At 42.6% G+C, this 27,903-nt stretch overlaps 1 protein-coding gene and 1 non-coding gene across 2 annotated transcripts in view; one reads left to right on the top strand and one right to left on the bottom strand.

Moving 5' to 3' along the window:
• Positions 1 to 27,903, bottom strand: part of LOC126204015 (translation initiation factor IF-2-like) — a 129,952-nt gene that overhangs the window by 26,412 nt on the left and 75,637 nt on the right. The gene's annotated exons all lie outside the window — the stretch shown is intronic.
• On the top strand, positions 8,748 to 8,822 carry Trnac-gca (transfer RNA cysteine (anticodon GCA)). Its single transcript is given in 2 exon segments — positions 8,748 to 8,785; positions 8,789 to 8,822. It is a non-coding gene; the product is annotated as a tRNA-Cys (tRNA).

Here is a 27,903-nt window from a genome sequence, read left to right as displayed (position 1 = left end):
TGTCTCGGGCAGTCCGGCTGTACTGTTCTGACCGTTCCAGTAGACAGACATGTTGTCTGTGATAGCAGTATTTGTTTCATGCAGTTTTATTTACTACAGTTCCGACCGTCGGTAGGTACAGACATGTTGTCTGTAATAGTAGTATTTGATTATGTAATTTTACTCTCCAGTTCTGACTGTTCCAGTAGACAGACGTGTTGTCTGTGGCAGGATATATTTCATGTTATTTTAGCCAGATATAATGACTGTGGAAAGATATGTTCAATACGTTGTGATCAAGAGTAGTTCCTCGTGTCTATATCAATTAAAAACGCGAGTGGCATCACAAATGAGTTATAATTTATTCGTAGCAGCAGTTCCTTGCGAAGTTAATTTCAGCCTCAAGAAAAAGAATCCACGACCTGCGTGCTGTTTTCTGCGCTGGGGACATCATCATCATGAAGACAGCAGGTTAGTGAAGTGTACAAGAACTTATGTATTCCACACAGGGCAGTGGAAACAACTAGGCACCTCACGTGTACTGCATGCACAGTACAAATGTGCTCAGTGACACGTCATCTGCAGTAATGCAGAGGAGGTAAAGAAGGATGAAAGTATTAACACTATCTCACTTTTATTCCTTTTTCTTGCCGTAATATGCATTCCCTTCGGCTGTTGTTTAAACGTATTTGCGTAATTTCGCACGACTGGCCAGTTTCGATCTTAAAGGCCATTTTCAAAGTGCTGCAGGTGCCAACGTGTCGTAATGCTATGTCCTTTCCGTTTTTAGCACTCAGTTATGTAGGAGTTTGTGGCGACAAGAAACATATAATACAACATCAACTGAGATTCTTAATTTCCTCTCAGGGACAGAAACATCGACGAAAAAATCACTGCGTCTAGAAAGAATTGTGCAACATAAACGAAAGTTGGTAGGTTTGTTCCTGTGACATTGCAGAAAGACTTGACTGGAATGTAGCCACCGTACATGACTGCTGGCAGCGGCGGTCACGAGAACGTACGGTCGCATGAAGACCCGACCCCGGACAACCACTTGGCACTACTGACAAGGGAACCTCCCCATCGCACCCCCCTCAGATTTAGCTATACGTTGGCACAGTGGATAGGCCTTGAAAAACTGAACACAGATCAATCGAGAAAACAGGAAGAAGTTATGTGGAACTATGAAAGGCCGCATCTCGTGGTCGTGCGGTAGCGTTCTCGCTTCCCACGCCCGGGTTCCCGGGTTCGATTCCCGGCGGGGTCAGGGATTTTCTCTGCCTCGTGATGGCTGGGTGTTGTGTGCTGTCCTTAGGTTAGTTAGGTTTAAGTAGTTCTAGGAGATTTATGACCACAGCAGTTGAGTCCCATAGTGCTCAGAGCCATTTTTGAACTATGAAAAAATAAGCAAAATATACAAACTGGGTAGTCCATGTGCAAGATAGGCAACATCACGGACAAAGTGAGCTGAGGAGCGCAATGCTCCAGTGGTTAGCGTGAGCAGCTGTGTAAGGAGAGGTCCTTGGTTCAAGTCTTCCCTCAAGTGAAAACTTTAATTTTTTATTTTTTGTTTATGTGACAAAACTCTTATGTTTTCATCACTTTTTTGGGAGTGATTATCACATCCACAAGAAAACCTAAATCGGGCAAGGTAGAAGAATCTTTTTAGCCATTCGCCAAGTGTACAAGTTAGGTGGGTCGACAACATATTCCTGTCATGTAACGCACATGCCGTCACCAGTGTCGTATAGAAAAAATCAGACGTGTTTTCCCGTGGAAGAATCGGTTGACCTATGACCTTGCGATCAAATTTTTTCGGTTCCCACTGGAGAGGCACGTCCTTTCGTCTACTAATTGCACGGTTTTGCGGTGCGATCGCAAAACACAGACACTAAACTTATTGCAGTGAACAGAGACGTCAATGAACGAACGGACAGATCATAACTTTGCGAAAATAAAGAAGGTAAAATTTTCAGTTGAGGGAAGACTTGAACCAAGGACATCTCGTTCAGTAGCTACTCACGCTAACCACGGGACCACGGCGCTCCTCAGCTCGTGTTGTCCTTGATGTTGCATATCTTGCGCATGGACTACTCAGTTTGTATATTTTACTAATTTTTTTCACGGTTCCACACAACTTCTTCCATTTTTCTCGATTGATCTGTTTTTCAAGGCCTATCCACTGTGCCAACTTATAACTAAATCTGAGGGGGGTGCGATGGGGAGGTTCCCTTGTGAGATGGAAGACACATGCTCGGCGTATAGCTCTGGCGCGTCGTTTCAATCTGCAGCAGCAGTTTGAGCAGCAACGAACTGTTACAAATCGGTTACTTGAAGAACAGTTCCGAACCACATGCCCTGTAGCGTGCATTCCACTGACACTATTTACCATTTTACATAAATTAAATGGTGAAACCAGCAAGTGCCATACCCTAAAAAATGGTCTTCCGCAAGGATCAGTCTTAGCTCCCTGACTCTTCAACATTTATATAGCAGATTTGCCTGATCTGCACTCACATAAATTTGCCTACGCAGATGATTTAGCTATTACAGCGCAAAGTAATTCGTTTGAAAACCTGGAATTAACACTAAATGAAGATCTAGTTACACTGAAAAAATACTATGACACATGGCGTCTAAAAATCAATGTGACAAAAACAGTACGCACAGTCATGCATCTAAACAACAAGGAAGCGAGAAGGGAACTGCGCCTGGTTATAAATGGTAAAGCTGTCAGCCAAGAGAATTTCCCAAAATATCTCGGTATTAAGCTAGATCGCAGCATGACTTTCAGACAACACCTAACTGATACTGCCCAAAAGCTAAAGACGAGAAGTAACCTGCTCAACAGGCTGGCAGGCACCACTTGGGGTTGTGATGCTGCCACTCTACGAACTGCTGCACTGGCACGGGTGTATAGCGCTGCAGAATACTGTGCCCGACTCTGGAGCAGAAGCCCGCACGCCAAAAAAGTGGATGTGCAACTAAATGCCACTCTGAGAACCGTCACCCGCACTCTCAGGCCAACCCCCGTTGAGTGGCTTCCGGTGCTGGCAACATCGCTCCTGCTTCCATACGTAGAGAGAAAGCAACCCAGGACATAGTAGAAAAAATTGAAGCAAACCCAAGGCTACCCATACATGCCGACATGGGAGGACCCACGAGACTCGAGTCCAGGAAACCTATCGTCTGGAGCAGAACACTGGGAGCAGAGGGTCTCGATGCTGAATGGAAGAATGCACGGCAGGGTCTGAGAAGAGGCGTCGTGGAAAACCATCACCTTATCCACGACCCAACCAAAAGGGTTGAAGGCTTCAATCTCAACAGGAAACATTGGTCAGCTCTAAACAGGTTTCGCACGGGAATTGGACGATGCAGACAGCAAACAACCAAATGGGGCTATACAGACGATTCGTGTTGTGACTGTGGCGAGGTACAAACAATGGACTATCTTCTGGTTTGTAACATTCATGGTTTCAGAGGCGGCTCTCTGATGTCGCTCCACAAGTTAACGGACAATGCCAGGAAATGGCTCCATAATCTTAATGTTACTGTGTAATTAATTGTCTTCAATTTATGTGATTTTTGTTCCTTTTAACGTAATAATGTAGTTTCCCTGACATAATTATGATGTAATAACTGATATAATTTGTTTCCACATTGTAAGTTCCAAACGTTTATTGTGATCTATATTAATCTTATCTGTTCTTTGTAAAATGTATCTGGCAGATCGAACGAGATATAATGATAATAACTGACACCAAATCACCGCCGTTTGCGACTACAGTGGTGTCAAGGCAGAGTTCATTCTGTTGTGTTTCCTGATGAAAGCAGTTTCTTCCTCGGTAACATTGATGACCGTGTGTTGGTTAGGAAGAGGCCAGCTCATGGCCTGCAAACTACTTGTCTGCCTGGACCTACACTTTGAGTTACGGTCTGGGGTGCGGTTCCGTATCGCGCCAGTGATCCCAGCGCCTGCAGATTTGTACATCTGGTGATTCGCCCTGTTGTGCTGCCATTCATGAACAGCATTCTAGGGAGTGCTTCCCAATAGGAAAACGGTCGCCCACAAAGCGCTGTTGTAATCCAACATGCACTACAGAGTGTTGCCTTGATCTGCTCGATCACCGGATCTGTCTCCAATAGAATACATATGGCACATCATCGGACGGCACCTCCAGTGTCATCCAGAAACGGCATTAACCGTCCCTGTATTGACTGACCAAGTGCAAAAGGCATGGAACTCCATCCCACAAAGTGACATCCGGCAACAGTGCACACACGTTTGCACGCTTATATTCAACATACTGGTGGTTGCACCGGTTATTAACGTACCAGCACTGCACATTTGCAATGGCTTATCTCGTACTCACATTAACCTCTGATCTTGCAATGTTATTCACTTAAAAACTTTACCTAGGCAAATGTATTCCCAAAATTTCACTAGTCAGCGCAACTTATTTTTTCGTGCTGTGATTTTTCCTGTAGGTATATTACGATGCGATCACTCTTTTAACACGTTAACCACAAACATCGATGACTACTATGGTATTAAAGTGTAACAGCCGGCCGAAGTGGCCGTGCGGTTAAAGGCGCTGCAGTCTGGAACCGCAAGACCGCTACGGTCGCAGGTTCGAATCCTGCCTCGGGCATGGATGTTTGTGATGTCCTTAGGTTAGTTAGGTTTAACTAGTTCTAAGTTCTAGGGGACTAATGACCTCAGCAGTTGAGTCCCATAGTGCTCAGAGCCATTTGAACCATTTTTTTTTTTTTAAGTGTAACACCCATATACAGGATGCAACAGGTGTAAGTGCTGATATTTGTATTGGTGATTGAGAATGGTGCACTGAACGACAATAGATCCGTATTTACGTCATTTCCCGACTATTCGTATGTTTTTATGTTGGTTAGTACCTTTAAGTGCATGTGGCGAGACCAGGTCATTAATGTCTATTTTCCTCTGCGCAGCAGGTCACGTGTTGAAGTGTGGACACATGGAAGCTAAACGGTTAGTCTATAATGATAGGTGTAATTGCTCATTGCTACAGTGCGAGAATGCAGAAAACATGAGCTCATGAAGCTTGTGAGGTGTTTGTGGGAAGACTGTTCGATGCAGAGAAAAAAAAAGGACTTGCATATAAAAGTATCTGTACTGACATACGTTACAGCTTGTATGAAGATTTATACAAACTTTATAAGCAATACTCTCCTCCCCTCCTTCTTAGATGGACATGTTGCAGTACTCGATTCACGTAAATACCTGTCATCACAGGTATGGAACTCTTGCAAAGTGCCGAATTCTGTATTCTACATCTACATGAACAACACTACTCTGCAATTCATGAAAATAAAGGCGTTTTTCGTTACGAAGAGATGTGTTTGACAGAGGGTTCATAGAACCACTGTGAGACTGTTTGTTGACAGTGGGAAAATAATAATCTACATCTTTCCGTGCATTCGAGGAAGGAAGTTGGAGACTGACATTTCGTGAAACAGTCTCGTCAGAACTTCAGAGCCCTTTGTTTCAATTGTCGGACGCCAACTCGCGTATTATATCCGTGGCTTTCTCTCCCCTACTTTGCAACAATACTAAATGGGTTGTCATTTGAGATTTTCGGTGTCCTCCGTCAATACCACCTGGTAAGAGTCCCGTACAAAGAAGAGGGCGGACAGTAATAGTTAAGCAGTCTCTTTAGTAGATTTGTTGCTCGTTCTATGTGTTCTGCCAATAAATAGCAGCATTTGGTTTGCCTCCTTCACACAATTTTATAGATGTTGGTTGCAATGTGTTCGTTATTGTAATCCATAGGTATTATTGTAATCCCTAGGTACCGAATTGAATCGACAATCCTTTACTTTTTGTATTGTATCGTGTCATCGACATTTAACCGATTGTCTTAATACTCATGTGGAGTGTCTCACTCTCTTTTTTTTTTGTTTTTTTTTTTTTTTTTTTTGTTTTTGTTTACGGCCAACTGACACCTTTCGCAACATGCAGATACCTTGCTAAATAGTATTGTAATCAGTTTTGAGTCCGCAGCTCGTGGTCTCCCGGTAGCGTTCTTGCTTCCGTGTTCGATTCCCGGCGGGGTCAGGGATTTTCAGCTGTCCCGAGATGACTGAGTGTTGTCTTCATCATCATTATCATCATCATAATCCATCCCCCTTAAGGTAGGAGGAAGGGAACGGCAAACCACCTCCACTAGGACGTTGCCTGGTACGGCGGTGTGGGTCTCCCACATCGTTCCCCTACGCTCTGTGAAGAACCAAGGGACTTCATTTCCATTTTTTTCCTACTGATTTTACTAGAGGGTAAACGATGCTGTCTGCAAAGGGGTGCCTCAGGTTGTTTGCTAAATCCTAGAGATAACTTTGATTTCACTAGTTGACCTCCACTGAGTTCTACGAACTTCGATTTTTTCAAGAGGAAATCACGAATCTTGTTGTGCTACTGAGACGATTCTCCATAGCCACTTGTTAAGGACGATGTCAAAAACTGTTTGGAAATCTAGAAATCTGGGATCAATTTGAGATCCTCTTTCGACAGCACTCATTACTTTGCATGAATGAAGAGCCGCTTATGTTTAAAAACAAGGAAAAATCCTGAATCCGTCCCGGTTACGTGTCATTAGTTATCTTCACGATATTTCACAATGGTGAAACAACGTATATATTTCAAAATCAATATACAAATCGAAGTCTATAAGTCCGCTGATTACTTTTATTTCCATTTCACCCAGGCTCGCAGCATAGAATACGTCAAAATTTGACACGGGCATTCACAACATTTCGTATAACGACTGCGCTTAATTCTATATCGGACACAAGGGACGAGAATGCAAAATTAGATTTAAGGGACACTTTATAAATTACGACAGCAACCAATTAAGCTTTTACCTACATCTATAATGCAAAGCCCCAAAGCAGAAAATATCAAAATACATTGCAGATTCTACACAGAATACCAAAAGGACACGCTGTGAACAGTTTGGATGAGTTAGAGATGTATACGCACACAAAAAAATCATCCAAACTATATTCTCAATGAACAGACAGATATTATATATAAATTTTGGAAAACGAGAACGGATGAAAACATACAATAAATGAAAATAACAGATAATCATACATACAAATCATAACAAAATTATTTCAAAGAAACACAACTAATGTCACTGACTAGCAAAGATTACCTTACACTGTAAACATAAAGCATCAACGAGAATAACCAGTCAATCTAGCTGTGAAAATTATCTCACAGAAAAAAAATTTACGCAAATAGAAATTACGTGAGTTATAACCGTCTAGCAACAAAGACTGTCGATAGTTTACTCACTTATGTAATATGGGCGTCTGTTCCAATTAGACGTAAGTACATCTGTAAGCTGACCTTTATGTAAAACTTTTATGAATGAAAGTTTACTCACTAACTGTAACAGCTACAGGTTTACTTCAGAATGGCGCTGTAGCCAAAACAAGCTTGTTGTATGGAAAAAGCACTGATAAATAAACTATTTGTAACTTGCCTGGAATCATCCATTATAAAACTTCCGTTCCTATTCCTGTATATTGGTGAGACATGGGACAACTTCCAGTCTTTTGTTATAGCGTTTGTATATATTTCCTAAAAGTGGAGCTATTTTATCGGGATTGTTGGGTTGTCACTGGAGCTTAAAGATCGGCGCAACCGGTAAAATCTGTATTATTCATTCGTTTGGCTACATGTACCACCTACTCACATTCCACGTCCATTGCGGACATAATTACGTCTATTCCTCCAGTTAGTTCCCTGATCCTTTCGTTAATTTAAGCCTCTCACTAGCAATTCGGAACACGCACGTCACCACCGATTGCAGATAAACCGTCAGACACTTTATCGTATCCACGTTACGCCTATATGTTTGACAGACGTCAGTAAAGATCTGCAGTACATACTGACTGTATATTTTCTTTTTGGACAAATCAGAAGACTACTTTTGAAAACCGTTAATAATTTACCAAAAGGACACCAATAGCATCACATCTTTGAATCTTCAGCTTATGTCTTCATCTGTCCCTCCGACCTTGTCTTTATTGTTGATGTATATCAATACCCCCCTGGAACAGGGAAGGTTAGTAATGGTTAGCACAGCTCTTATAATTAACATTGCACCTGCAGCTTACGCTGTCCACGAGTTTCATTATTAATCCTGATCTCCATATTGTCTCTTCGTATTAGTTCGCACCTGCAACCCGATTTAGCTTATCCGCAAAACGGTCTGCCATCGAGTCTCCCCGCATACATCTTTTCACGACTTGCCCTCACGAAGCGATGCTTGCAACGTCACAAACGAAGCCCATATTGAGCCCCTATAGCTTGAATTACGAACTCGGAGAGGTACTCCGTCCACTAATGTGTGTCTACTTCCAGTATGTCTTCTGGTTTTTTCACAATCGTCTTCTGAAACCCAGGAGATAAAACCTAGGAGATACTTACGAATAATTCTGCATGTCTTATCCCTCCCCTCCAAAACCGTTGGAAAACTAAAGGGCAGGAAATATTTTTCTCATATTATTACTTCTAAGACATTAATTAAAATAACCATAAGGAAATTTTCACTCTGCAGCAGAGTGTGCGCTGATATGAAACTTCCTGGCCGGTTAAAGCTGTGCACCAGACCGAGACTCGAACTCGGGATCCTTGCCTTTCGCTTGAGAGCTGTGAAATTTGTGAGGTAGGAGAGGAGATACTGACAGAAGTAAAGCTGTGGGGACAGGTCCTGAATTGTGCTGGGGTAGCTCAGTCGGTTAGAGCATTTGCCCGCAAAAAAGCAAAGATCCCGAGTTCGAGTCTCGGTCCAGCACATTGCTATAATCTGCCAGAAAGTTTCAAGATAACTATACATCGATATGTTTGAAATAAAACTGGTAGTCGAAAGGTTAAGGATTGAAAAATTTCTGTAGGACTCTTGAGAATAACGATACTAATATAAAATGTTCTTGGCTGACTTCTCTCTCAGTTCCAAATCTTCCACTATCGTAATGAAATCTAACACATGCTGTGCCACTGATGTCCATACTCTTCATCGGTTATGTCGATCATTCCCATTCCATTACAAAAGAACAATGGGATGTCACACCACACCACTTCAAACGCAGCGTGAAATCAGGAAAACTGCAGGTCACAACACACGGCGCCAAAAGCAGAATGAAAAATATAAAGCTCAATTTTTAATCACTAAAAAGAATTACAGTTTGTACATTTCATTTTGATTTTGGCGCTGTGCGTTGTGATTTGCAGTTTTACTGATGTCACGTCTGTAGCTCCGCTTTATTTCATTTTTGGTGAGGCTGTGGCATCCCATTGGTCTCCTGTAATCGAACTTCAATTGTCCGACCATAACCGTGGGTTCCTTGATTGGTCTGGAAGATGGTTCAAATGGCTCTGAGCACTATGGGATTTAACTTCTGAGGTCATCAGTCCCCTAGAACTTAGAATTACTTAAACGTAACTAACCTAAGGACATCACACACATCCATACCCGAGGCAGGATTCGAACCTACGACAATAGCGGTCGCGCGGTTCCAGGCTGTAGCGCCTATAGATACCGTGGTCTAGGGGTAGCGTCTTTGATTCATAATCAAAACGTCTTCGGTCTCAGGTTCGATCCCCGCCACTTCCTAAATTTTGAAAAATAATCAGCATTGGCGGCCGAAGACTTCCGGCATAAGAAGTCAGCTTCATTCTGCCAACGGCCTTGTCAAAGAGGGCGGAGGAGCGGATAGAGGTTCAGGGCACTCTCTTGTCCTAGGGGTGGGAAATTGCCCCTAAAGGCGGAAGAATCAGCAATGATCAACGACATGAGGATGCAGAAGGCAATGGAAACCACTGCATTAAAGACACGTAACGTGTATCCACAGGACATGTGGCCTGTAATTGAAGAAGTGTCACGATGATCTCTCCATTGGCAAAAGATTCCGGAATAGTCCCCCATTCGGATCTCCGGGAGGGGACTGCAAAGGGGGAGGTTACCATGAGAAAAATATTGAATAATCAACGAAAGGATAACGTTCTACGAGTCGGGGCGTGGAATGTCTGAAGCTTGAACGTGGTAGGGAAACTAGAAAATCTGAAAAGGGAAATGCAAAGGCTCAATCTAGATATAGTAGCGGTCAGTGAAGTGAAGTGGAAGGAAGACAAGGATTTCTGGTCAGATGAGTATCGGGTAATATCAACAGCAGCAGAAAATGGTATAACAGGTGTAGGATTCGTTATGAATAGGAAGGTAGGGCAGAGAGTGTGTTACTGTGAACAGTTCAGTGACCGGGTTGTTCTAATCAGAATCGACAGCAGACCAACACCGACAACGATAGTTCAGGTATACAAGCCGATGTCGCAAGCTGAAGATGAACAGATAGAGAAAGTGTATGAGGATATTGAAAGGGTAATGCAGAATGTAAAGGGGGACGAAAATCTAATAGTCGTGGGCAGGAGAATATGGGCTTGGGACAAGGAATGAAAGAGGAGAAAGACTAATTGAGTTCTGTAACAAGTTTCAGCTAGTAATAGCAAATACCCTGTTCAAGAATCACAAGAGGAGGAGGTATACTTGGAAAAGGCCGGGAGATACCGGAAGATTTGAATTAGATTACATCATGGTCAGACAGAGATTCCGAAATCAGATACTGGATTGTAAGGTGCACCCAGGAGCAGATATAGACTCAGATCACAATATAGTAGTGATGAAGAGTAGGCTGAAGTTCAAGACATTAGTCAGGAAGAATCAATACGCAAAGAAGTGGGATACGGAAGTTCTAAGGAATGACGAGATACGTTCTCTAACGCTATAGATACAGCAATAAGGAATAGAGCAGCAGGCAGTACAGTTGAAGAGGAATGGACATCTCTAAAAAGGGCCATCACAGAAGTTGGGAAGGAAAACATAGGTACAAAGAAGGTAGCTGCGAAGAAACCATGGGTAACAGAAGAAATACTTCACTTGATTGATGAAGGGAGGAAGTACAAACATGTTCCGGGAAAATCAGGAATACAGAAATACAAGTCGCTGAGGAATGAAATAAATAGGAAGTGCAGGGAAGCTAAGACGAAATGGCTGCAGGAGAAATGTGAAGGCACCGAAAAAGATATGATTGTCGGAAGGATAGACTCAGCATACAGGAAAGTCAAAACAACCCTTGGTGACATTAAAAGCAACGGTGGTAGCATTAAGAGTGCAACGGGAATTCCACTGTTAAATGCAGAGGAGAGAGCAGACAGGTAGAAAGAATACATTGAAAGCCTCTATGAGGGTGAAGATTTGTCTGATGTGATAGAAGAAGAAACAGGAGTCGATTTAGAAGAGATAGGGGATCCAGTATTAGAATCGGAATTTATTAAGAACTTTGGAGGACTTACGGTCAAATAAGACAGAAGGGATAGATAACATTCCAACAGAATTTCTAAAATCATTGGGGGAAGTGGCAACAAAACGACTATTCACGTTGGTGTGTAAAATATATGAGTCTGGCGATATACCATCTGACTTTCGGAAAGGCATCATCCACACAATTCCGAAGACGGCAAGAGCTGACAAGTGCGAGAATTATCGCACAATCAGCTTAACAGCTCATGCATCGAAGCTGCTTACAAGAATAATATACAGAAGAATGGAAAAGAAAACTGAGAATGCGCTAGGTGACGATCAGTTTGGCTTTAGGAAAAGTAAAGGGACGAGAGAGGCAAATCTGACGTTACGGCTAATAATGGAAGCAAGGCTAAAGAAAAATCAAGACACTTTCATAGGATTTGTCGACCTGGAAAAAGCGTTCGACAATATAAAATGGTGCAAGCTGTTCGAGATTCTGAAAAAAGTAGGGGTAAGGTATAGGGAGCGACGGGTCATATACAATATGTACAACAACCAAGAGGGAATAATAAGAGTGGACGATCAAGAACGAAGTGCTCGTATTAAGGAGGGTGTAAGACAAGGGTGTAGCCTTTCGCCCCTACTCTTCAATCTGTACATCGAGGAAGCAATGATGGAAATAAAAGAAAGGTTCAGGAGTGGAATTAAAATACAAGGTGAAAGGATATCAATGATACGATTCGCTGATGACATTGCTATCCTGAGTGAAAGTGAAGAAGAATTAAATGATCTGCTGAACGGAATGAACAGTCTAATGAGTACACAGTATGGTTTGAGAGTAAATCGGAGAAAGACGAAGGTAATGAGAAGTAGTAGAAATGAGAACAGCGAGAAACTTAACATCAGGATTGATGGTTACGAAGTCAATGAAGTTAAGGAATTCTGCTACCCAGGCAGTAAAATAACCAATGACGGACGGAGCAAGGAGGACATCAAAAGCAGACTCGCTATGGCAAAAAACGCATTTCTGGCCAAGAGAAGTCTACTAATATCAAATACCGGCATTAATTTGAGGATGAAATTTCTGAGGACGTACGTCTGGAGTACAGCATTGTATGGTAGTGAAACATGGACTGTGGGAAAACTGGAACAGAAGAGAATCGAAGCATTTGACATGTGATGCTATAGACGAATGTTGAAAATTAGGTGGACTGATAAGGTAAGGAATGAGGAGGTTCTACGCAGAATCGGAGAGGAAAGGAATATGTGGAAAACACTGATAAGGAGAAGGTACAGGATGATAGGACATCTGCTAAGACATGAGGGAATGACTTCCATGGTACTAGAGGGAGCTGTAGAGGGCAAAAACTGTAGAGGAAGACAGAGATTGGAATACGTCAAGCAAATAATTGAGGACGTAGGTTGCAAGTGCTACTCTGAGATGAAGAGGTTAGCACAGGAAAGGAATTCGTTGCGGGCCGCATCAAACCAGTCAGTAGACTGATGCCCAAAAAAAAAAAAAGGGCCTAGAACCGCTCGGCCACCCCAGCCGGCGGTCTGGAAGATGACTCACTGGAAGTACAACTTATGAAGTATCAGTTCACTCTAGTACATAAGTGAATAAAAAGATTTACCTAACTTGATACAATTCTTTGCTGCAGGAGTGCTTGATAATTTACAGCTTCATTGACTGCTAAAGCATCACTTGATGCACTAATTAACGAACTGTTCTCTTGAAGTACAATGTTCAACATAACAAAGGTTCATTTCCATGTGAGACTTGTATAATTCTTTAGCGCTACTCGATGACGTTGACTGCTTCAGCAGAGGTCACGAGCGGGTCAGACCACTTCCATGCTCGGCGCTGCATTGACCTCTGTGCGACGGAGCTGCAGTGCTCAGAGAGGGGGGCGCTTCTTTTTGAGCCTCTGCCATTCGTCGCTGCGATTGCAGCGAGACACCGCTATCTGTGGCATCGATGCACGTTGCTGGCTTTGGTGGGGCGCCGCGATATTTGGACGACACTGCAAGGAGGAATTGATGTTCTATGTATTTTCAGCACAATTGCAATGACTGATGATCTCGATATTATAACTGTAACCTGTTACAAAGCCGCATATGTCGATGGTTTCTCTTAATCGTAATAAACGTTTCCCCTCCTTTCCTTCCATATTTTTACACTTTTATTTTTTTATCTTTTTTAATTTTCATTTTGAATTATACTATTTTTTTAATATTTTGGTAGAAATTTACATGCATTCATATATTCGTGTGCAGCCAGCTTAAAGTGCTACATCTGTGGTTATGCTGGCAAAAATCTAATCCTTTTATTAACGTCATTTAATGTTATAATTAATTTTTTTGACATCTAAATAACGTATGTAATTTTTAATGAGCTTTTGACATATGAAGATCATGCCTGATAATATAGACATTACTTTCACTAACGCCACCTACTGGTGAAATTGTTTTCGGTGTACAACGTAGCAGTGCATAATTCAGTTGGGCGCTGATGGTGTTATGGAGTAGTAAATGACGAGTTACTCTGTATTGACCATAACAGGTATGTTTTCCACAGTTACTGTATTGTTGTTACATACTTTTTAAATATCTTTCCCCAAACTTACGTTTCATGCCACAGGTTTGATGGTTGATTCTCCCGAAATACATCACTTGATGATAAATAATATTATTCTGCGATCGAGGTAAGCGTTTACCGTTTACAGAAAGTTTTATTAACTATAGAGGTGAGTTGATTAATAGTCAGGGGTTGTCTACGTTATTTCAAATACCGCCTAAGTAGTAATGACATTTCTGGTGCAAGCTTACACAGAAAGCCGAAACTATGCAGATCAGATTGCTGATCTAGAAATATTGGAGCTATCGGATCAACTTTATTTATTGTACTGTAAAGAAGTGACAGAATGAGAAGAGACGTATTAAGACATCTGAAAGAAATCTTCCTCAGAACTAGAGGAAGTCATAGAGAAAATAATAGTAGCGAAAGACAGTGAATGGAATATGTATACCAAATAAGAGAGGACATTGGATGAGTGCTGCTCCGATAGGAAACGTTTGATACTGGACAGAAATTCGTGGCGGGCCACATCAAACCTGTCAAAAGACTTATCACCCAAAACAGTAATGTTTATCTAACATGTAGTCTACACCATATGTCACGTCGCTCTTTGTAGCACATGTGGTCCACATTACTTTCTCCTCAGAGTGTAAAAATATTTTGTTGGTGCCCACCTACGTAGGGAGAAATGATCATCATAAATAACTAAGAGAAATCAGAGCTGTCACGGAAAGTGTTAATTTTTACCGCGCGCTGTTCTAGTGTGAAATGGTAGAGAAGTAGCTTAAAGGTGGTTCGATGAACCCTCTGCCAGGGACGTAATTATGAATAAGAGAGTAATCATGTAATTGTAGATGTTGGCCACGTCGTTCGTGAGAGGCAGAAGAGACCGACAGCGTACAAAACTTGACCGCAGGTACAGCTACAGAAGTGTCGTAAGTTGACAACTTCTACGCACTGGTGGTTGTCCTGACATCTGAAGTCAGACTCGTATATGTGGTGGGTAGGTCACGCGCAGTGCGCCCAGTCGGAATGATGAGGTCGTAAAGATTGTCATATTTCATAGACGGTTCAATATATCGAAATGACGCTTTTTGAAAATGACAGCAAGCAAAAAGGACATATTTTGTCATTTGGTTAACACTCGAAACGGTTTGGTCAAATGTTCGAGCAGAGCGAAAACAAGACTCCCAAAAATAACAACAGATTTTTGTCGAAGTTTTAACTGCTGAACGTACGTGGGAAATGGACAAATGGGGTATCAAACTGACAAGCGTAAGATCGACATCCTTCCTTCCTTAGGATAGTCAGTCATTCTCCGTGGTTATCGGTAGCTAAAAGTTCGTGATCGCACAAGAAACACTGGTTTTTAATTCACTGACCAGATAGGAGAACGCATCTGTGCCTGTCCTACATTCGTAGAATCGGGCTGGCGATTTGATGATACGAGGGCTATTCCGAAAGTAAGGTCCGATAGGTCGCGAAATGGAAACCACGGTAAAAATCAAAAATGTTTTATTTGCAACAGTTAGATACACCTTGCAGCTACTTATCTCCATAGTCGCCGACCCGACTTAGACGTGTATCGTAGCGTTGTACCAACTTTCCCATACCCTCGCTATAGAAGGCAGCCGCCAGTGCTCTCCGCCAATTCTCTACGCTGGCCTACGGCTCGTTGTCTTGTGCCGAAATGTTGTCTTCATAACCAGCGGTTCATGTGACCTGAGCTGAAACTCAGAGGGAGACAATTACGGGCTGTATTGTGGGTAATTTCACATTCCCATTTGAAAACGATGCAGGAGCATCTTCATTGCCCCTGCAGAATGCGGCTGAGAATTGTCTTGAAGACGAAACAGCACGACAGTTATGTAATGTTAGCTGCATAGCTTCAGGGGAAATTTCTCACCAGGCCCCCGTACTTGGCGGCAGACACTATTTTCTAGACATCTTTACGCACTCACTGCGAGCTCAGAAATGAGAAGAGCGACGTGATGCTAACTGGGGTTATACTAGAGACACTACCCAACACATCTGTGCAAAGCTTTATCGGATTTTCATAGTCGTTTCCATTTCGTGACCGATCGGACCTTACTTTCGGAATAGCCCTCGTATAAATGGTGAAATTCTCCGTGAAGATTCCTCCCTTCGTAAATTTCACACACAGCGCTTCTTTCTCGCCTTATTTCCCTAAGTAATGCTAATTTTGCTGTCGTATTCTAGAGCTACAATGTTCTACGGTTTATGGGCCGCCATTTTTCAGAAACCGCCGGTCGACTCTTGTGGCCAACTTGCAGTGGTAGTTGGTAGGATTCATGCAAGGCGCCAGAGGATATAGCTCCGTACAGCTATTAGTAGCAGGAATGTCCCGCTTACAGGTGTCACGCTCTGTCAGTTGCTTCTGTCACCCAGGTAGGACGCGGCCTCAGTGTAAAACCGCTGTTACGTGACACAACTATCGTATACATGTCGCCACCAGCGCACCAAGCCTACAGTACTGGAACTACCTATTTTTTTTCTTAGCTCTGTCACACGATACACCTAAAAACATGTAAATCTGCACCTGAGCCCCAATAGTACATGTTCAGAATTGCAGGCACGTGAAATTCGTTGACGTCGTTCATTGTGGAAGTTGATGCATTTATAAAGCTACTGTTTGCTCATAATTAACCTTCTGAAAGGTCTCGGTTCGTAGTTGTTTAGCAGTTATTGTTGTTTTGCGCAGCTACAATGAAATTACGTTATGATTATGCAGAATTATGGTCTAAAGTGTTCGTTTCGTATCATGCTGGTACAATTATCTGCGTTTAAATTTCACAGCATTTTAGACATGGAGAACAAAATTATCTAGGCAGCATTTGCCGTGACAGTGCCCTCCTCCGTCGTTAGGAGAAAGCACAACGGCGAAGTAATCCTAGGCGTAGGGACTGCGATCGACTCTGGCTGGGAAGGGGGCACGAAGGCAGGGACATATAGGTCTATTCCCTGCTAGTGAAGGAGCTGAGACACGAACATCCACAGACTTTTAGGAACTTCGTTAGAATGGATGTGCGCCTTATTTCCACAAGCCGGTGTCGATTGTAGAAGACAATTTGCGCAAATGCCACCACAACGTGCGAAGCCATTTCACAACAGAGCGACCGCAAAGACGCAAAAGAGATTTTACGGTCGTCACTGGTCGCCGCCGGCACAACTGCTCTGAAACTTGTGGCTGTGTTCTCAGCACTGTCCTCTTGCCGTGCCGAAATAATGCGAAAGATGCAATCAAATCAAACCTGTGCGGTAATTTTACCGATTAAGGTGACACAAACACATACCGGAAGTAAAGTTACCTGCACATTTACATAAAACACATAAACTCAGAATGAAACATTTACAGACGTACTATATTATGGTACAGGATATCAAGAGGATTGTATAGACACCTTTCTTTCTTATATGTCTCAATAAGCACGCTTATAATTTCTTTGTTTCATTCCATGTCTGTAACAAGAAGCTACCATTAAGTATAGAGATCTTCTCAACGCAAATAAAAAAAGAGAACATTCACTTCTTTTTTTATACGCTACTGGCCATTAAAATTGCTACACCAAGAAGAAATGATGACGATAAACGAATACTCATTATTATACTAGAACCGACATGTGATTACATTTTCACGCAATTTGGGTGCATAGATCCTGAGAAATCACTACCCGGAATAACCACCTCTGGCCCTAGTAACTGCCTTGATACGCCTGGGCATTGAGTCAAACAGAGCTTGGATGGCGTGTATAGGTACAGCTGCTCATGCAGCTTCAACACGACACCACAGTTCATCAAGAGTAGTGACTGGCGTATTGTGACGAGTCAGTTGCTCGGCCACCATTGACCAGACGTTTTCAATTGGTGAGAGACCTGGAGAATGTGCTGGCCAGGGCAACAGTCGAACATTTTCTGTATCCAGAAAGACCCGCACAGGACCTGTAACATGCGGTGGTGCATTATCCTACTGAGATGTAGGGTTTCGCAGGAATCGAATGAAGGGTAGAGACACGGGTCGTAACACATCTGAAATGTAACGTCCACTGTTCAAAGTGCCGTCAATGCGAACAAGAGGTGACCGAGACGTGTAACCAATGGCACCCCATACCATCACGCCGGGTGATATGCCAGTATGGCGATGACGAATACACGCTTCCAATGTGCGTTCACCACGATGTCGCCAAACACGGATGCGACCGTCATGATGTTGTAAACAGAACCTGGATTCATCCGAAAAAATGACGTTTTGCCATTCGTGCACCGAGGTTCGTCGTTGAGTACACAATCAAAGGCGTTCCTGTCTGTGATGCAGCGTCAAGGGTAACCGCAGTCATGGTCTCCGAGCTGATAGTCCATGCTGCTGCAAATGTCGTCGAACTGTTCGTGGAGATAGTTGTTGTCTTGCAAAATTCCCCATCTATTGACTCAGGGTTCGAGACGTGGCTGCACGGTCCGTTACAGCCATGCGGGTAAGATGCCTGTCACCTCGACTGCTAGAGATACGAGGCCGTTGGCATCCAGCACGGCGTTCCGTATTACCTTCCTGAACCCACCGATTCCATATTCTGCTAACAGTCATTGGATCTCGACCAACGCGAGCAGCAATGTCGCGATACGATAATCCGCAATCGCGATAGGCTACAATCCGACCTTTTATCAAAGTCGGAAACGTGATGGTACGCATTCCTCCTCCTTACACGAGGCATCACAACAACGTTTCACCAGACAACGCCGGTGAACTGCTGTTTGTGTATGAGAAATTGGTTGGAAACTTTCCTCATGTCATGACGTTATAGGTATTACAACCGGCGCCAATCTTGTGTGAATGCTCTGAGAAGCTAATCATTTGCACATCGCAGCATCTTCTTCCTGTCGGTTAAATTGCGCATCTGCAGCACGTCATCTTCGTGGTGTAGCAATTTTAATGGCCACTAATGTAGCATTTATTAAGAAAATAACTGAGTGAAAAGTGTGTAAAAACAGCCAAAAGAATTGAATGGAATGAATAATCTAATGAGTACAAAATTTGGGTTGAGAGTAAATCGAAGGAAGATGAAAGTAGTGAGAAGTAGTGGAAATGAGAAAGGTGACAAACTTAACATCAGGATTCATGATCTCGGAGCAGTTGAAGTTAAAGAATTCTCTTACCTAAGCAGCAAAATAACCCATGACGGACGGAGTACGGACGACATAAAAAGCAGATTAGCACTGGCAAAAAGAGCGTTCTAGTTTACTAACATCAAAGATATGACTTAATTTGTGTAAGAAGTTTCTGAGAGTGTACGTTTGGAGAACAGCATTCTATGATTGTGAAAGATGGACTGTGAGAAAACCGGAAGAGAACAGGATCGAAGCATTTGAGATGTGGTGTTACAGAAAGCTGTCGAAAATTAATTTGACTGACAATGTAACAAGTGAGGTGGTTCTCCGCAAAATAGGCGAAGAATAGAATGTATGGGAAACACGGTCAAGAAGAATGGACATGGTGGTAGGACATCTTTTAAAGTGAAATCTTATGGGACTGAACTACCAAGGTAATCAGTCCCTAAGCTTACACACTACTTAACCTAAATTATCCTAAGGACAAACACACACACCCATGCCCGAGTGAGGACTCGAACCTCCGCCGGGACCAGCCCCTCAGTTCATAACTACAGCGGCTGAGATCGCTCGGCTAATCCCGCGCGGAATCTTTAAAAGACATCATGCAATAACTTCCATGATTCTAAAAGGTAAATACGCCAGAGGAGACAAGAATTGGAATACATCAATCAAATAATTGAAGATGTAGGCTACACGTGCTATTCTGAGATAAAGAGGTTGGCACAGGAGAGGGATTTTTGGCAGGCCTCATCAAATCTGTTAGAAGACTGATGAGTTAAAGAAAGAAGAAAATGTATGTGGTTGTTAAGTCTTCAAGAAGGAAAAAGGTGTGATGGGCCACAGGGTTTACTGGAAACACAAGACTAATGGCAAAAAGTGCTCCTCTGTTGAGCGCAAATGAAAACAATAACGCGAAAGTCCGCTCGAAATACTGTTTTCTGCGCATACACGCTCACCCCTCTTCCACTGCATATGCACAGAACCATGGCAGAATGGAACGGTTCCTACACTGATACACCAAATAAACAGGTGTATGCATGCTGTGCAAATACAGAAATATATAAACAGGCAGAATACGGCGCTGCGGTCGGCAACGCCTGTATAAGACACTAAGTGTCTGGCGCAATTGTTAGATCCGTTACCAGTGCTGCAACGGCAGACTGTCAAGATTTAAGTGAGTTTGAACGTGGTGTTATAGTCGGTGCACGAGCGATGGAACAGAGCACCTCCGAGGTAGTGATGGAGATTTTCCAGTACGACAATTTCACTAGTGTACCGTGAATATTAGGAATCCGGTAAAACATCAAATCTTTGACATCTTTGCGGGCGGAAAAAGATCCTGGAAGAACGGGACCAACGACGACTGAAGAGTCGTTCAACGTGCCAGAAGTCTAACCCTTCCGCAAAATCCTGGAAATTTCAGTGCGGGGCCATCAACAAGTGTCAGGGTGCGAAACATTCAACGAAACATCATCGATATGGGCTTTCGGAGCCGAAGGCGCACTCGTGTACCCTTGATGACTGCACGAAAAAAAGCTTTACGACTCGCCCGTACCTGTCAACACCGACAGTGGACTGTTGAAGACTGGAAACAAGTTGCCTGGTAGGACGAGTCACGTTTCAAATTGTATCGAGCGGATGGACTTGTCGGGTATGGGGACAGCCACATGAATCTATGGACCCTGCATGTAAGCAAGAGACTATTCAAGCTGGTGGAGTGTGTAGTTCGAGTGATATGGGGTCCCTGATACGTCTAGATACGACTCTGACATGTACATAAGCATCCTGTCTGATCACATGCATCCATTCATGTCCATTGTGCATTCCGACTACTCGGGCCATTCCTGCAGGGCAAAGCGTCACCCCACACGTCCAGAATTGCTACAGAGTGGCTCCAGAAACACCCTTCTGAGTTTAAACACTTCCGCTTGAGCATATATAGGATGCCTTGCAACGTGCTGTTTAGATCTTCAGCCTCTCGTACTCTTACTGATTTATGGACAGCCCTACAGGATTCATGGTGTCATTTCCCTCCACCATTACTTCAAACATTAGTCGAGTCCATGCCACGTCCTGTTGCTGCACTTCTGTGTGCTCGCGGGAGCCCTACACAGTATTAGGCAGGTGTACCACTTTCTTTGGTTCTTCAGTGTATTTCTCCCCAGCACATAACTCGTCTGCTATAATCACAGCTTCGGCCGTTCTGCCACTAGGTGGCAGGCCGTCTACACCTGACTTGTATACGTTAGGTGTGTCGTGTAGTACCGGCTAAACAGATCGGCTACAGACGAGGCCCACCTCGCTACACGCAATCGCACGCGGGCAGGCTCGGTCCGCGGATGAGGGTCGCGTGTCGTAGGTGGCGCAACAGGGCACTTGAGGCGAGATGCCGCCGCCGCCGCCCACAGCGGCCGCTCCCAGTTAATCATCTTTGTGTTTTCCTGCCGGAGCAAAGGGCGGCTCGGCCTCCCGCGCCGGATGTCAACAATTACCACCGCGCGCTTCGGAGACGGCGGGCGACCGGCCGCTCACGCCGACGCCTCCAACTGTCGCCGGATTTGTCATCTCTTCGCCGGCCGTGGTGGCCGAGCGGTTCTAGGCGCTACAGGCTGGAACCGCGCGACCACTACGGTCGCAGGTTCGAATCCTGCCCCAGGCATGGGTGTGTGTGATGTCCTTAGGTTAGTTAGGTTTAAGTAGTTCTAAGTTCTAGGGGACTAATGACATTAGAAGTTAAGTCCCATAGTGCTCAGAGCCATTTGAACCATTTTTTTTTTTTTTTTTGTCATTTCAGACGATATGCCAGGGCTCTGTTGGCTCCGGAACCGTGGATTTCACGGGACGGTTTCGACAGGGCTTAGAGACTTTGTGGAAGACGATACTGTGTAAGGAGAAAACGGCGTATAAGCTGTAGGTTGCGACCTGCACAGATGAAGTAATCCGCGGGTAACATCCACCTTGCGGACAAAAACTTGCAAACCTGCGCCGAAGCGGATTTCCACTGGTGTACCTGTGAATACGTTTGGTAATAATTACTTTGTGGTTAAAAGTTGTAGGATGGTGTCATTATTTCAATTTTCGTCAACTTTTGCAATACAAGTGACCAATAATAATGATGTGATTCATCAGTTTCTCCCGGCGTATTTGTTGCTCGAGCAGTCCACGGGTATACTGCCGGTTCATAGTGTCCAACGGGCACAATATTTCGGGCAGTTCGTTAGGGTACCTGACGATGGCGATATGTCTGATCTCCGAAATATTGTGCCCGTTGGACACTGTGAACCCGTGGACTGTTCGAGCAATAATAACGGTTATTATTGTTGAAGTCATTATCTTAGAAGATAGGTTAAGGAAAGCCACACATACGTTTATAGCTTTGTAGACTTAGAAAAAGCTTTCGGAAATATTGACTGGAGCACTTTTTTGGAAAGAAAAATACAGGAAGCGAAAGGTTATTTACAACTTGTACAGAAGCCAGACGGCAGTTATAAGAGTCGACTGGCATGAAAGGTAAGCACTGATTGAGAAGAGAGAGAGAGAGACAGGGTTGTAAAATGGTTCAGATGACTCTGAGCACTATGGGACTTAACTTTCTAGAACTTAGAACTACTTAAACCTAACTATCCTAAGGACATCACACACATTCATGCCCGAGGCAGGATTCGAACCTGCGACCGTAGCGGTCGCGCAGTTACAGACTGTAGCGCCTTGAACCACACGGCCACCCCGCCCGGCGACAGGGTTGTAGCTTATCCACGATGTTATTCACTCTGTGTACTGAGCAGGCAGTATAGGAAACCAATGAAAAAATTGCAGTAAAAATTAAAGTGTTTGGAGAAGAAATAAAAACTTTAAGGGTTGTGAATGACACTGTAATTCTGTCAGAAACAGCAAGGAACATGGAAGTGCAGTTGAACGGAATGGAGAGTGTCTTTGAAAGGAGGATGTAACGTAAACATCAAGCAATGTAGTGGATTAAATCAGTTGATACTGAGGATATCGGATTAGGAAAAAAGTTTTGCTATTTTACCAGAAAAGTAACTGATGATGGCCGAAGTAGAGGGGATGTAAAATGTTATTGGCAATGGCAAGAAAAGCCTGTCTCAGAAAGAGATATCTGGTAACATCGAATATAAAATTAAGTATGAGGAAGTCTTTTCTTAAAGTATTTACATGCATTGTAGCCATGTGTGGAAGTGAAACAAGGACAATTAATAGTCTACACAAGAAGAGTACAAGCTTTTGAAATGTGTTGCTACAGATGAATGCTGAAGATGGTGGGCAGATCATGTTACTAATTAGGAGGTACTAAACAGAGGTGAGGAGAAAAAAAATTTGTTGCGCAACCTGACTGCAAGAAAGGATCAGTTGATGGGTCACATTCAGAGACATTAAGACATCACCAGTTTAGTACTGGAGGCAAGTGTGCTGGGGTAAAACATCATAGAGGAAGACCAAGAAATGAATACAGTGAGCAGATTCAGACGGATGTAGCTTGCAACAGTTACTCGAAGATGAGGAGCCTGAACAGAGCACAGTAGCATAGAAAGTTGCAGCAAACCCGACTTCGAACTGATGCCCACAACAACACAAACAAGGTGTATGTATGTTTTTTATTCATGACGATAGATGGTTTCGATTTACTACAACATTTTGTTTGTTTTCACTAGTATGTATCCTAGTCTTTAATTGTGCCTTCTCTCGTTGAAGTGTTCCTTAGCGCAAGCTTCACCTGCTTGACACTAGGACACAGGAAAATTGGTGTTCATATTTTCTGTTGTATGTAGGTGTTTTAAATGGTTCTGATATGTTTTATTTATTAAGACAGAGGGTTTGGATTAGCACAACCTTTAAAATTTGGACACGCCTGAGCATGTATCCCTAGGGTTTAATGTGCGCGAGTGTCTCGCGCATACCACAAGTGCCCTCTCTCGGTGAAACTGTCTCCCCTAGTGCTTCAACACCCTCTTCACGCTAGTTCACAGGCTAAGTACTGATAATATGCCATGTTCGCATCGACCATCTCTTTATAGTTATGCTGTACAGATGGAGGTGATATTTTAACTACTGGCGACGCTTTTAGCACGATTGTTTTATGCATCTCCACTGCAGGATGTGATTTTAGTAAGTGACTAAAAGCTTTTGTGCATATAATACTTGGGTAATTTTCATGGCTAACTAAAGCTATAAGGTTTTTTTTCATCTCAGTTATGTTGCTAAGCTTTTTGCTAATGAAGGTGTCTTCCTGTTCAGGTGTATTTTTGCTTCTGATGAACCGTGGTCAAGGACTTCAATAAATCTTTACTCTGCAACTATTTGGCTGTTATCATTTACCGTGAAGATTTTCAACAGTTGCTGCTTCAGTCATGTTTAAAATTTTGAAACACAAACAAGTCATTATTATTACCCTTTCGGGACGGAATGCCGCTCCATTAGATTGAATGCAGTATCCTCGAGGCGGCAGATGCGTTGTTGACATCTGCGAAGCCTTAATGACGGCGGCGATCTTCCTGATTTTCCGCACAATTATACGTACATCCTGTTTCCGTCGCCCCAGCACCTGCCTTACCTCTGAGTCACTCCTGTTTCATTTGCAGAACAGAGGTCACTTACATAACTACACAAAACTTTCTGAAAGCGGCATAAAGGCTGTTCAATGACACTCTGTCCACTGGGATATTTGCTTCTTGGTTTGACTGCTGTTAGAGGACTGCTTGCAGCATGAAGGTGGATCTATCAACTTTCTCTTAAAATTGTTTACAAGTGCACAAGTCAACGCTATTTACACTGAGTTGTTTAGAAAATTGATCTATATCGGCGAATTCAGGTACATCTGACAAACAAACAATTATGACCAAATTTAACTATGTGCAGGATGTGACGACAACTTGTAACACGACTTCATTTTACTTCCCAATGCCTTGGAAGTGTTAAGCATGCAGTTTCAATAAATCCGTTTCATTAATTAGGTAGAAAGTGCAATTTAAGGAACTTATCAAGATTACGAAAGACTACGTTTATTAAAATGTCTCAACGATCGACATTGCTGTCTACGGAGTGTGACTTTCAGATTTCAGCAGCCTAAAATTCTTGGCAGATGTTAGCCTACCGTCAAATGCAACAGCATTTCGGATGGCTTAAAGTGGTTTACAACTTTTTAATATCCACAATTGTCGATGAAGGTAAGACTTGCGGATACGATTCGGATAGCAGATTTCTTATCTGCACAGAACTCTAGCTGTACTCAATATTTTTGACAATCAAGAAAGAACAATAAGAATATAAGACCGAGAAACAATTGCTAAGATTAAAAGGATGTAAGGCAGAGATGCAGTCTTTCTCCCCGACTGATCAATTTGTATCTCGAAGAAGCAATAATGGCAACTGAAGATGAGTTCAGAGTGAAAATATGTCAGTGATAAGATTCGCTGATGACATTGCTACCTTCTGTGGAAATGAGGATGAATTACTAAACCTGTTAAATGGAATAAAGTCTCACGAGTACGGAACTGGACTGCGCATAAACCAAAGAAAGGCGTAAATAATGAGGTGGTAGCAGAAAATGATGAGATCAGGAATAAACTTAACATCAAAATTGAGGCCCACGCTTCATTCAAGCCCTGCAGTTCTTCTCCTCTGACACAGAGGACTCCAGTTCCATTAACGACTCCTATCATTGACATCATTTAACCCTCAATTTTAATCTCACCTCTAGTACTTTCTTTTATTCCTTTCATTTCTTCTTCAGTCTACTGGTTGAACAGTAGAGAGGAAGATTCCAGCTCTGCCTTCCACCCTTTTTAATCCGTACGTTTCTCTTTTGGTCTTTCATTCGTCACGTTTCCTTCTGATTTTTATATGCAGCGTTTTTCCTCTCTTTTCCTACAGCTTTCATCTATTTTTCTAAGGATTTCATGTGTCTAGCACCATTGTACGTAGCCATGGGATTTTTCTAGGTCCACAGTTTCTACAAAGATGTCTTGATGTTTTCCAGTTCTTGCTTTGGTCCTCACCTAACAGATCTTTACTTTTCTTTTCCTCTGCTCTGTACTTTACTCTGATCAACAGTTTAGATGCATGATTCACAATTAAAAACAGTGATTCTCCAGCAGAAAGAGGTTCCTACTCATTGGTCTGAAGATGACCACAGTAATGGCCGAAACCGGTCACCGTAATAAATAAATGGTGATCAAGACTGTTTTTAATAGTAAATATTTGTAACACGTTGATCACTGTCACTCCCATAATGTATTCAAAAGTAATTAGGTGCATGAGTTTTCAAGTTAATTGTGTGATAGATCTTGTAATTATCCATCTTCGCTGTCTGTTGGTTTGTGTGTATAAGTCTCTGGTGATAGTCCGATGGTATGTGCCGTCTTGCAGATCTCTGTATAACTCTGGCCCTAATACTCGATCCCTTACGTCTTCCAAATCAGCAATCATTTCTTCTTCCATTACGTCAGCATACAGTATCTCCGCCTTGTAGAGGGCCTCAGTGTAACCTTTCCACCTATTAGCAATCTGTTTCCAGCATTCGATCTCCTAATGTTGACACATTTGCGTTTAAATTTTCCAAAAGTTATTAGATTTTTTGCATGTGCTGGATGTGTCGTAACGGTGACCATTCAAATTTCTTCAGCTTTCTGTATTAGCGATTTAGTTTTCTGTCACTTCATTTTTGTTTAATTTCTGATGGAAACTGCTTTATTCATGAAAGTTTTTGGATTTCCTTCTTTCGCCAATCGTTTTCTCTGTACCTATAATTTCTTCATAGTAACGGTCTTTTAGTTAGTATGCCTTTCAAACTTCAGCGGTAGTCTTCAGGCATTGTAGTATTCACAATTTTTGATTCCAACGCACATGACTTTCTCTAAAATTACTGATCCGTTTGAGTCGGATGAAGTAACTGAGAATGATAACTTGCAAAAAGTTAGAGAAGAGGTGTTACGTGGGATAATGATTTTGAAGTTTGATATTAATGTAAACTTTGATAAAAAAGAGGAAACGAGAGAAAAAATGTTAATTACTAATTGTCATACGGAGGCGTAGTGTTCAAGTTAAGAGTGCCTCTCTTGGTATCATATACGATACGAAGTTTCAACTAAAAGGTTGTGATTTGCATGGAAAACAATGATAAATGGCGCTAACCATAATGAAAATGCTTTTGTAATATTAACGGTGAGGTGTTCGTGTGGAATTTTGAACTGATAGGGTGGGAAAGCTGGTCTTATAATCAGTGGGTATGTTTCAAATTTCGGGCGTGCATCCGCATGAATTCCAATTCTTCTTCTAATATTTCCGCCATATAGCTTTCAGCCATCTTCAGAGTGAGCTAACAGACTGCCTGAATCTATATTGCACCCTGAAAGCTTCAAGATGCAAATCTGTGCCTATATTTATGTATTTTCCTAGTTCTGAAGTATTCAATACGAACTATTCGTCTGATATTAAATGGTTGAATTAAAAATTAATAATAAATTGTTTTTACAGTGGAACAGGGGCATTGGGTAGGTACAAGGGACACAGCCACGCCTTTTTAACTTTGTCGTGTTTACATGTATGTTAAGTTCTACTACGAACTGACTAGATTATGATTTCTTTAAATAAACTTTCGACCGATAATGTTCTTGACAGACAAGAGTCACGGAGCAAAGTTACACTTGGGGCAAATAAGTGAAAACAAAGTAGTTATAACTTTTGGACACAAGGATAACAGAAAGAGTAATTCAGCTACTGTATATGGTCTGTTTCCAGCATAAATAATTCATTCTGCAATGGAGAGTTTGCTGACTTAGAACTTCCGAGCGCATTAAGGTGCAAGGCGCTACTCCAGGCAGATGTAAAACAAATGTGCGCAACGGAAAATACTGAGCGCGA

Source organism: Schistocerca nitens, chromosome 9 (genome assembly GCF_023898315.1).
Source record: "Schistocerca nitens isolate TAMUIC-IGC-003100 chromosome 9, iqSchNite1.1, whole genome shotgun sequence".
NCBI classification, from domain to species: domain Eukaryota; kingdom Metazoa; phylum Arthropoda; class Insecta; order Orthoptera; family Acrididae; genus Schistocerca; species Schistocerca nitens.
The sequence above is the reverse complement of the archived record's forward strand: the minus strand, read 5'-3'. Positions and strand labels throughout refer to the sequence as shown.